Source organism: Triticum dicoccoides, chromosome 1A, assembly GCF_002162155.2.
Source record: "Triticum dicoccoides isolate Atlit2015 ecotype Zavitan chromosome 1A, WEW_v2.0, whole genome shotgun sequence".
NCBI classification, from domain to species: Eukaryota; Viridiplantae; Streptophyta; class Magnoliopsida; order Poales; family Poaceae; genus Triticum; species Triticum dicoccoides.
This window is the reverse complement of record NC_041380.1, coordinates 19,725,295-19,737,032: the sequence shown is the minus strand read 5'-3', so window position 1 is coordinate 19,737,032 and position 11,738 is coordinate 19,725,295. Positions and strand designations below refer to the sequence as shown.

Below are 11,738 nucleotides of genomic sequence, written 5' to 3'. Positions count from 1 at the left end.
TCCGCGCCATCCGCCCTCCACCCCTCGCAATCAGCCTCGATGGCTTGATTCGTGGCCTGTTAGTGGTCTGGGGAGAAGTCTGCCGAGACGAAAGAATGAGGAACAAGTCAAATAAACCAGGAGTCGGCTTGACCTATAGTCGGCAACTAGAAGAAGAAAAAGGAGGAAACCCACCGTCGACAAGATCCTCGATCTCATGGAAGCCGGAGGTCAACAGTGCCTCCCTGTCGGTCCAGGAGGAGCGTTTGCTCGCGAACTCGGCCATGAGAGCGGTTTCCTTTTCCTCCGCCTTGTCCCGAGCCTTCTTGAGCAGCTCCTTCTGCTCCGCCAGTTGCGTAACCAGCAGGTCGCGCTCCGCGGCCAGCTTGCTGCGCTCCTCCTCCTTGGCACGCAGCGCGGTGTTGGCTTCGCCCAACTGCTACTGCAGGGTGGCGTTGGCCTCTAAAGAAAAGAAGAAAGAAGGTATCAGTCATCAACAAAGAAGGTCGCCAGGAAGATCCGGCCCGACTGCTCAGCAGTCGGCCCGAATCTCAGGGACTAAAGCTCGCGGGTGCGCCAGCGCGCCCCCGCGGAAAGAAAGAAGACTCACTCCGACTCTCTGACAAGTCGGCAGTCCGCTTGCCTAGCCCCTCGACGTTGCGGTTGAAGGCGGTTGCATTAATATTATGATAGTCCTATGGCAAACATGTCAGGCAGACGATTAGTACTTAGAACTCACCGATTAGAGGTTCAAGCCGCCTGCTCAGCAGCCGACTCAGAACTCGGGGACTACACCCAGTGGGTGTGCTGGCGCGCCCCCACAGGAAAAAGAAAAAGAGGAAAAAACAAATAAAACAAGAAGAAGGAGACGTACTCAGATGGCTATCCACGACGCCAGATGCGCCTTGGTGCAGTTCTGGATGGTGTCGCTCTCAGCTCGGAGCTTGGCCTGGACGTCCAGAAGCGCCAGGTTCAACGGGCCCGTCCCTCCTCCCCGCACCTACCCAGTGGGCGCGGCGCGCGTTGCCTCGGCGTCTGGGATCGTGGAGCTCGCGGCGCCAGTATCCAGAGGGCGCGGCGCTGAAGTCGCCTTTGCGAGACGGCGACGCGTCGGCGTCCCGACTTGAAGAAGCAGGCCTGCCTCGACCTCATCTCCAGTCGGCGGCACCGGCGGGCGCACCGGCTTCTCGCCTTGCACGGCCCCGGCTGGCGGCGGTGGCGACACAATCACGTCCGGCATGGAGGCGTCGCTGCTTTCCCTCTCCATGATCGGGTTCTCACCGCCGACTCCCCCAGCCTGCCCCGTGAACCCCGGCTGCGGCGGCGTAGAGTACAGTGGGATGATGAGCACCGCCGATTGGCGGCGCGCGTCTTCCTCACCCTGCCGCCTTGCCGCGACGGCGGCCTCTTCCAGTTTCTTCTTGGCGGAGGCCTCCACCTTCTCCAGGTGGGCAGCCTCCTCCTCCTCGCGCTTCTCTTGCGCGTTCCGCTCCGTCACCTCTCGGAGGTCAGCGGCGGTGTCGACCCTCCGGGTGGTGGCGAACGATTCCGCCGACCCCATGATGGAGGCGACGGCGACCCTCTCAAGAGTGAGGGGAGCCCTGAAGCAAGGGAAGCAAGTAAAGACTTAGACGAAAGCTACAAAGAAAAATAAAGGCAGAAAGATGGAGAACTCACGCGGAGACCAGCGGCGGCTTCTTCACTTCCCTACGGAAGCGGTTGGCCTTCGCGGCCGCCTCGTCCCGCTTGGTCGTCGCGGCCAAGCTCTTGGGCTTCTTCGGCCGATTGCCGAACAAGCTTGGCACGGCCCTGCGCTTCTTCATGCTGCCTTGAGCGTCCGGCGCGGCAGAGGAGCTCGCGCCGGGCTAGCCGGCTCCTGGTTGGTGGCGGGGGATGACTTCCTCATCGTCATCAGGCCAGTCCTCTAGACTGGCCCCGAGCCGCGGGCCGCCTCCTCCCTTGGCGTCGTCTTCCAAAGCCGCCGCCCCCAGATCGGGGTCGTCGGTGTCGCTTTCCGCCCAGTCGGCGAGGAACTCGCGGGCCGGCCTTGCGGTGCCGGCTGATGGATGGTGGAGGGGATTCTGACCAAGGCCGACTAGTCAGGTCGGACAAGACAAACTCGGCAAGAAAGAAGACAATTTAAAGAAAGAAGGAAAGAGGCAACTTACTATAGGTGGGGGGTTGGCGCGAGATTACGGATCCTTGCCGAACTGCCAATCCTCCAGGAGCTTGCTGTCTGAGAGGTAGTTCACCATATAGGCCACCTCCGCGTGAGGCATGTCCTTGGTGCACACCCGCTCGGGTCTCGGCGCCCGCTCATTTGGCATATCATATGGGGCCGACCTTGGAGCGGGAGGACTCGGTGCGCCATCAAGGCGGCCAGCAGATCCGGGCCGGTCAGGCCCTCCGTCTACGTTAGCACTCGGAGTCGCCTGATGGCGCCGGCTCCTGCAGGCGTCAGCGACTTGGCCCGGTATGACCAGTTGGGCAGCCTCCCAGACGGCGGCCCGGCTACGAAAGCCGGCAGATTGACCCAATCGCCCTCCGCGAAGATGCTCTTCACGTAGAAGTACGATCACTGCCACATCTTCACTGACTTTATCAGCTTGATGGCGGGGAAGGGATTGTCGGCGCCTGACCTCCGCACGGCGATGAACGCGCCGCACTGAGACGGCACGCCTGCGGCCTGAGTGCCGAGCTTGCAGTGGAAGAACTCCCCCCAAAGCTCGATGGTGGGGAGGACTCCGAGGAAGTCTTCGCGGCACCGGCGAGATCTCCCCCTTTGGCGCGAGACGTACCCGCACATAATCTTTGCCGGGGAGCCGACGCGTTTTGCGGAGGAAATCGATGTGGTCGTCATGAACCTCCGAGCCATCCCAGGTGCCGGAATGCACCGAAGGGGGTGCGGCAATGGAGGAAGAACTCATCGTTTGTGGTCGTCACAGCGCTCGATGAGGCTCCGGGCGCGGTGGTGCGAGGAAGAAGAAGAGGAGCGAAGAGTAGCGTGGAGGAGGGGCGCACTTGCTCTGCTGGTCCCCCCTCCTCCCCTACTTATAGCCTCATGGGCTGCGAAGCCGAGGGGGTGGTTTGGGATTTACTGCGCCACGACCCCACACCCCCACGTTTATCGCACGGAGTTACTGCGCGCAGTAACTCCGTATGAAGCCCAAACGTCCGCCATGGCCGCAGTGAATCCGCTCGCGCGCCGAGGCACGGTAGTGGCGGGCCCCGCCCGTAGACCTATCCCGTCACGCGCGTGGGCAGTCAGACTGGCCTGGCCGTGCCCTGCCACATGACAGGCCCGAATCGGGCGGGGGCGTGGAAGCTTAGCCACCACACTACTTGGTTCCCGCCGGGGCGTTCGAAATATTGGATGAGTCAGAGTTGGGTGAGTCCGACTACAAGATCCGAGTCTCGGGCTCCCGGAGAGAGAAACTGCTGAGGCTCCTCGACTGATCGTCCATGGCGCCTCACCAGCTTCGGGGACTACTGTCGGAGTAATGGGCCACGGGTAGACTAACCCTAAGCCCAGAACCTTTCAAGACATCGGGGCAGGCTGCGCCCCTCAAAGATGCCACGACAAAGAGCCGTCTTCTAGAAGCTGGCGGGAAACACGGCTGACTCCCCCTCGCAGCCGAGTCCTGGGGGCGAGTTCAAGACACGCCGACTCTTGTCTGGCGGCTTCCAAAGAAGCCGTCCGCCAGGAGCCGGCCCACGGCACCAACGAATACCCTAACCCTCATCAAGAGGGACAAGACAGGGAGTGGCTACAGTAAAGCCCACTCCCTCCTCTTTCCAGGGGCAGGTATGGCCACAGTGCGCCGTACCCGCAGAGATCTCCGTCCGGCACGGCACTGTTGCCATGCGGGCCCTGACATCAGCACCATAGGCAGAGTCCTACGACCACGACGGCCTGTCTGTACGGCCCTGGGATGACAGGTCCCACCGGTCAGCGAGTATCCAGAAGACGGCGAGAGCGCCACCAGTCGGACCCGATGGGAGTCGGCCTCCAGGAGTTGGCTCGTCCCTCCCATGGGTCCCACGCGCCTTTAACCAGACGAGACGAGGAGTGGCTACAGTAATCGCCCGCTAGGCGGTGGAGCTGTAGCCACGACCGCATGACCAAGCCTGTGTCATTAGAGGCACGGCTATAGTAATCAGCAGCCGGCAAGACCCGCCCGCGGCGGACACAGCTTGTCAGCTCCATACCGGACCAGTCGGCGGGGGCCACCAGACGGCGGGCCCTGGCAGTCAGCGGAGAAGACGGCGGCCTAGGAGACTGACGGCTGGGCCCTGCGCCCAACCGGATTACCATTGTACCCCTGGGGGGTAGGCCTATATAAACCCCCCGGGGCACCCATGCAAAGGGTTCGAATCTAGTAGCATTAGACCAGATCATATAGGAAGGAGAGAGCTAGCCTTGCCTTCTCCTACCTCCAGGAAATAGCTCGAGGAGACCTTGTATTCACTTTGCCATAGTGACCATGCGGAGACCCCGCAGAGCAGCAGTAGGGGTGTTATCTCCACGGAGAGCCCTGAAGCTAGGTAAGATTCGCCAGCGGACATGTCTACGCCTCATCCCACTTCCAGGCACCGGCGACGTTCTACTCGCTCCCACCATGATAAGCCATCCTTTGGCATATGTCGCACCCAACCCCCGACAGTCACGCTACCTTCCGCCTATAAGTACTGTTTCCCGGCCTTCTCCGGTGCCACCGTGACCCAACTCGCCATATCCTCATAAGCCCCCACCGGCCCGACGTCGCTCACCACGTCCGCCATGCCCACGCCCGTCAACGGTAGGTGACGTCGGAGGCGGTCACCGCCGGAACTAGTGTTCGGGTTTTCACCGGAATGCAGATGGCGGGAGGAGGCATTCTATCTGTCTTTAGATGGCAATGCGGAGATCGAGGAGTTGTTGGACCGCGACAGCGACGAGGAGGAGCAGGAGTTGTTGGAGCACGACCGCCTGGCGGAGGAGCAATGTATCGCCGATTTGCACCGCCAGCGGGACATGGAGCAGCAGCGCTCCCACGCTCTGAGTCGCGAGCAGAGCGCCCGCAACTGGGCCGACTACGTGGAGGCCGGCGCCTGGCAAATAGCCCTGGAGGTTGTAGGGCACGCACGCATTCGTGACGCCGATTTTTACTACCAGCTCGTCAAGTGGGTTTCCGCTTGGAAGCCAAAGCTTCGGTGGACCACGCCGGCATGGAAAGGGCCAACGCGCGCGAGCAACGCGTCCTATTGCACCTCTGGCAAGCCCGAGGCGAGGCGGAGGCCGCCGGTGCCGACGTTTAGCATGTACAGCAGATGGCGGCCGGCATCGCCTAGTTAGCTAAGAGTAAGTTAGTACTTGTACGCTACTAGAGTGTTAGTGGGAGTAGATAGTTAACTTGGCTATGATGGTTGTCAACGTGGAAGTTCAGTACTCTATATGTGGATCAGACCTGTTACTTTGCTCTGAATGTTGAACTTTCGGTTGGACGTATGGAATGGGCTGTTATTTTTTTAAATGGGTTGTATTTGTCCTCCATGGTTTAGAGGCTGACTTGTGGGCCTAGCAAGTTGACGCGTACACAATCAGGAGATGATTGTACATGGAGAGGATGATAGCAGGGACCCGCCAAGGTCATGGCAGTACGCAAGCAAGTGCCTCCTTATTTCAAGCCAATAAAAAAATGGCTCCTCCTAGTGGATTTCTGACATCTGGGTTTCATGCCATTGTCAACGTAGTCAATAAACGAGAGAATTGCACAACGAGCGGCTGACACCAGGGACCCAGCAGCTCGCCTAGTTATTTTTGTTTTGGGTTAATTTGATAAATGCCACTCCAAATCTGGTGTATCCGAGAAATGCCACTGCAATTTCCAAACTTTGAAAAATGCCATTTCATGCCATTTCTAGTGGCATTTTTCGAAGTCTGGAGTGGCGTTTTTCAAAGTTTGCAAACTGCAGTGGCGTTTTTCAAAGTTTGCAACAATTGCAGTGGCATTTTTCAAAGTTTGGAAATTGCAGTGGCATTTTTATGAATCGCCATAATTGGAGTGGCATTTATCTAATTTGTTTTTGAGACGGAAGCAAGGTGTCAACTGGGCTGCGCGGGACACTCTGGCCTGCCTAGACAGCCTTTTCTTTTATGTTTACCACAGACCAGCCCAGTAGTTTTTTTCTTTCTAAAAATGGCTAGCCCAGTTTTTTTGTGATTTGTCAAGTAAGTCGCTTTATCAGGCCTGTTGGGCTGCAAATCTTTCAAGACGAGGAGAGCTTCATTCGGCTGGCCGAGAAAATGGCCTATCACTAATGAGAAATGGGATGTACATTTTTAAAACACATCAAACCGGCAATTATTTTCAAATATATTTTTTTCATTTCGAGATTTTAAAATGCATTGATTTTTATGCGTGGACAATTTATTGGATTTTATATTGATATACATTTATTTTTAAAATCAGTCTGAATGTGACTCGAAATTTCGGGATTAAAAACAGTTCAGACCGCACCGACATATGCAAAATTTCGTATGATTTTTTAACCATGGCCACAATATGGGCTGTAATGCTAACATAAAGAATATGGGCTCCAAAAAACCCGTAAGAATTAGCAAATGGGCTATAAATTATTTGAAATAATGGCAGATGGGCTGTATGTTGTTTTCCACAGATTTGAGGCTTTCCACAGATGGCCTGTATACTGTTCGATGTGCATCCAACAGTCGTCGTGCTTCTTCAATCTCTGCTCTTCCTGCTCCAGCCGCTCAAACAAGCGCCGGCGGGACTGCCTGCTCCCTCCTCCCCGCGGCCGGTGATACGTCTCCAACGTATCTATAATTTTTGATTGCTCCATGCTATATAATCTACTGTTTCAGGCAATATTGGGCTTTATTATCCACTTTTATATTACTTTTGGGACTAACCTATTAACCGGAGGCCCAGCCCAGATTTGCTGTTTTTTTTGCCTATTTCAGTGTTTTGAAGAAAAGGAATATCAAACGGAGTCCAAAAGACCTGAAACTCCACGGAACTTATTTTTGGACCAGAAGAAGCCCACGGAGTACCGGAAGTTCACCAGGGGAGTCCCGGGCTGCCCATGAGGGTGGGGGGGGGGGGCGCCCACCCCCCTAGGGCGTGCTCCCCTACCTCGTGGACAACCCGGAGGTCCACCGACGTACTTCCTGCACCCATATATACTCTCGTAGCCTAAAACTTCCAGACCGAAGATTAGATCAGAAGTTCCACCGCCGCAAGCCTCTATAGCCACCAAAAACCAATCGGGGTCCTCTCCAGCACCCTGCCGGAGGGGGCCATCATCACCGGTGGCCATGGAGGAGTATCTCGGAGGGCCATCATCACCATGAAGGCCAAGGACCAGAAGGTGGAGGCCATGGAGGAGGAGGCACAAGGGGAAGAACCTCTCCTCCTCTCTTCCGGTGGCGCCGGAGTGCCATCCTGAGGGGAATTATCGCCACGGTGATCGTCTTCATCAACATCACCATCATCATCACCATCCTCATCTCTTTTACGTGGTCCACTCTCTCGCACCCTGCTGTAATCCCTACTTGAACATGGTGCTTTATGCCCCATATTATGATCCAATGATGTGTTGCCATCCTATGATGTTTTGAGTAGATATCTTTTGTCTTTGGGTTGATTGATGATCTAGATTGGTATGAGTTGTATGTTTTATTTTGGTGCTGTCCTATGGTGCCCTCCGTGTCGCGCAAGCGTGAGGGGTTCCCGCTGTAGGGTGTTTCAATACGTTCATGATTCGCTTATAGTGGGTTGGTGAGTGACTAAAACACAAACTCGAGTAAGAGGGATTGTTGCGTATGGGAATAAAGAGGACTTGATGCTTTAATGCTACTAGCAAAAATGCCCGTGCGTTGCAACGGGTATAAAATAAATCTAAGTGTCCATGTGGTATTCGAGAGTTTACCAGTCACGATTGAATAATGAGATTTTCCAGTTAAATTGGTTGTAAGAGTCATAAGGATCCACTTTATGAAGATCTTATTGTAGTCCAAAAGCTTGTGATCTTTTTGTCTACAAATAAAACCTACTTCTTCAACTCTTTATAAAGAAGTTGAATTATGTGTAATAAGTTGTTATTTAACAACCCTGTGTAAAAATAATTGCAAAAATCTAAACGTTATCCGGTAGATCATCGGCTACCCCTTCGATGCGAAAGTAATTGTGCATCATTCGTATACTTGTAACACTGTCAAATAGATCATAAATTAATTCCTATACCTCACAATCCCTATTAACATTAATTCATATTTATGCTTTCCCACTTCAAAAAAGTGATGGCTGAAAGTAAAGTATTTACAATGCTTGCTGCTCTTTGTTGACACGTTGCCGCTAGCAGTAGGAGCACATCCTCAACGCCAACATGAGCACTTCCCTGGACATTATCATCGGGCCTCGATGGGTATCGGGATTAGGGTAACCGCGAGATAGATGGTACAATGGAGGGTAGTGCTCATCCCTAGCCCTGGCCATGGGCAGCCCGGCCCGACCCGACCTTGACCACGGGCCGGGCTCGGGCCTAGATTTTGAGCCCGACAGCCAGGCCGGGCCGGGTCCGGGCCCATCAAAATTGCCATTTAAGGAAGAAGCCCGGCCCGCGGCCCGAGGCCCGACGGGCTTTTAGTGAGATGGGCTGGGCTCGGGCCTGATTTTTAGGCCCGACGGCCGGGCCGGGCCGGGCTCGAACTTTGGCAGGCCCGGCCAGAAACCCGGCCCGGCCCTCCCAGTTGCGATGCTGGACGAAAAAGGATGCGAGCAAGATGCACCGCTGCCACACTCTCTCTATTGGTCATCTCTCCGTCTCTCCTCCCTATCTCACCCATGACATCCAGATTTGAGGAACATCTTCATGGACAGCAAGCACGGGTGAGCTTCAAATATCTTGTCCATTAAAAAATATTTCTTTCTAATATTTCACTCACTTTTAATTATTATACTCACTTTTAAAATTAGGACAATTATTTTAAAAGAAGGGCGTATATATAATGTAACAACAAACAACAAAAGTGAGTAATAATCGGTGCTCTTTTGGAAAATAAAATTTTTGTAATTGATGCTAGCACGCATGCATCCAGTAGCTTCTAGCCGGTACAAAACCAATTTCCTTTCATTTCATTAAAGAAATGCACCGACCGCCCAGCGCCACTCTTCCTTCTCATCCATCCACATGTCTCTCTTATCCACAATTCCACATCGCCACTCCTCTTTCTCACCCAACGCTGGTCCTCCTCTTCTTGAGCCACACTATCACCCAATGCTGCTGCTCCTCCTCTTCTACACATGTTGCGCCGTCGATGCACTCCACTCTCCTGGAGTGCGCATGGCCGTGGTGGCTGGCCAGAGCCAGGGCAGCACCCCTTATTGGCGAGGAACCCAGAGACGCCATGGATGGCGCCATGGAAGCTCCTCTGCTGTCGGTCTGATCTGGCCGTCACGCCCCAGTCGTCGGCCCGCTCTGTATCCGGCCAGCAGCCCCGCCTCCGATCCGATTCGGACGGCCCCACGCACAGCCTCCGCGACCTACGGGCTACGGCATGCCCCCAGAGGTTCTGCTGATCCCGCGCCGCTCATCCTGGCTTCATCCTCTGCTCGCGGCTCGCGTTGACCGCCTCGCCGCGGCCTGCTCCAGGCTACCAATCGGAGCCTGTCCACGAAGTCCAGCCGGCCCTCCTCCCGGGCGCGTTCCTCGGCCATTGCCGCGTGCTCCACTAGCAGCTTCGTCATGAGCCCGTCGAATTGGCGGTGCACCTGGCGCATCTTGGCCCAGCCACGACCGCGCCAGCACGAAGTCACTGATGTTGAATAGCCCCGTGCTGGCCAGGAGTGACATGATCATCTCCTTGTAGCTGCTGGACTCGTCCTCGTCCCCGACCGCAACGCCTGGCCGATGCCCCCTCTCTTCCTCTGCTGCGAAATTGCTATCTCACGAGCGCCACGGCGACCACGACCGCTCTATCTTAGGGAAATCAATGGGTTGGGTTCGTTCCGTTCCATTTTCTTCGCTCCTTTCCCACTTGGAATTTCTTCTCATTCCGTTTTCCTTTCCTTTGCTCCGTCTTCATTACGGAGGAAATTCGTTCCTTTCCCTTCTCTTCGGAAGAAATTCGTTCCTTTCCCTTCTCCTCTGGAGGGAATTTGGGCGCGGCGGCGAGGGCCGGTGGGGGCGGCGCGCCGCGGAAGGGCGGGGCAGCAGATGGACGGGGCCCGGCGGTGGTGGCGCGCTGCGGATGGATGGGAGGCAAGGTCGTGGGTCGTTCAGTTGTTCTTTTTTTTCTGTTTTGCCCGTACCGGTTCGGGTTAACTTGAACAATAGGATTGCGGGTTGATTTTAGAAAAAGCTAGGGGCTTTTTTGCAAAAACGCCGACGACGTACGAGCAGAAGCGCCAGCTGGTTTATTAGTAGGTAAGATGGTTGGGTTTTACCTTAATGATCTTTAGTAGTTGCGGATGTTTGCTAGAGTTCCAATCATAAGTGCATATGATCCAAGTAGAGAAAGTATGTTAGCTTATGCCTCTCCCTCATATGAAATTGCAATGATGACTATCGGTCTTGTTAACAATTGCCTATGACAATTCTGCACACCGATCCACCATTATTCCACACTCGCTATTTATATTATTTAGTAATATATTCTAACTTTATGATAACAACACCTACTTTTATGTTTTAGCTCTCCGATACCATACAAAGTTATCCTCTTCATACCCACAACATAGTTTAATTTCCCGTTGCTAGTTGGAAGCAAACGTTCGGTGTACGTAGAGTCGTATAAAGTGGCAGATAGGGCTTGAGAGAATATTGATCTTACCTTTAGCTCCTTGTGGGTTCGACACTCCATACTTATCACTTCCACCTTTGGAAAGTGCTACGATGATTCCTTGCACTTGGGGATTATCAGCCGGCTGTGCTGCCGCGCAGGCCTCACCGCCCCACCGTACTCCCATCGCTGGCCTAGCCATCCCTCTACTCACCCACACCCGCTGTTATTCTCCGGCGACGGCAGACGAACCAGTAAACCCTCGTACAGTCGTACTCCCCTCCGTGTGGGAAACAAAAACAATGGTCGAGTCTTCCCTGCCTCTGTGTCGTTCCCTTCCTAGGCCTCGCCGTCGTCCACCGCCCTGGTGCTCTCGGCGTGGCGTGGTCAGCGTGGTCAACGACCGACATGCATCTGAAGTGGACTGTACGTGGAGAGGCTGACAGCTGGGTCCACGGCCGCATGCAAGGAAATACCTCCTTATTACGCGCAAAATAATGATTCCTCCACCTGACATCTGGGACCCACCGAAAGGGCCTCTATATTTCGCGAAAAAAACGTTACCGCCGCTGACAGCTCGGACCCACTAGCTATATCTTCGCACGCAAGGAAGTGCCTCCTTATTACGCACAAAAAAATGAATACTCCCCCTGCTAGTTGGGACCCAGTATAGTGGGCCTACTAAGTTGACGGGGACGAAGGGCTTTGTCAACTTACTCAATATGCATGATTCTAGCTCGACTGACCGTACGATGTCCATCCAACGGCCGTAGTGCTTCTTCAACCTCTGGTCTTCTTGCTCCAGCTGCCCAAAGCAGTGCCGGTCGCGCCGCCTGCTCCTGCCTCCCGTGGCCAACTATGCTGCCGCAGAGGGCTCACCGCCCCATAGTACTCCCACTGCTGGCCAGGACATCCCTCCACCCACTCACCCACACCACCTGTTATTTTGCGGCGACGGCAGCGCAGCCGAACCAGT

General features: G+C 54.9%; 1 pseudogene; it reads right to left on the bottom strand.

Moving 5' to 3' along the window:
• Positions 1–9,179: 9,179 nt before the first annotated feature.
• LOC119351587 lies at positions 9,180–9,840 on the bottom strand (annotated as a pseudogene).
• Between the last annotated feature and the right edge of the window lie 1,898 nt (positions 9,841–11,738).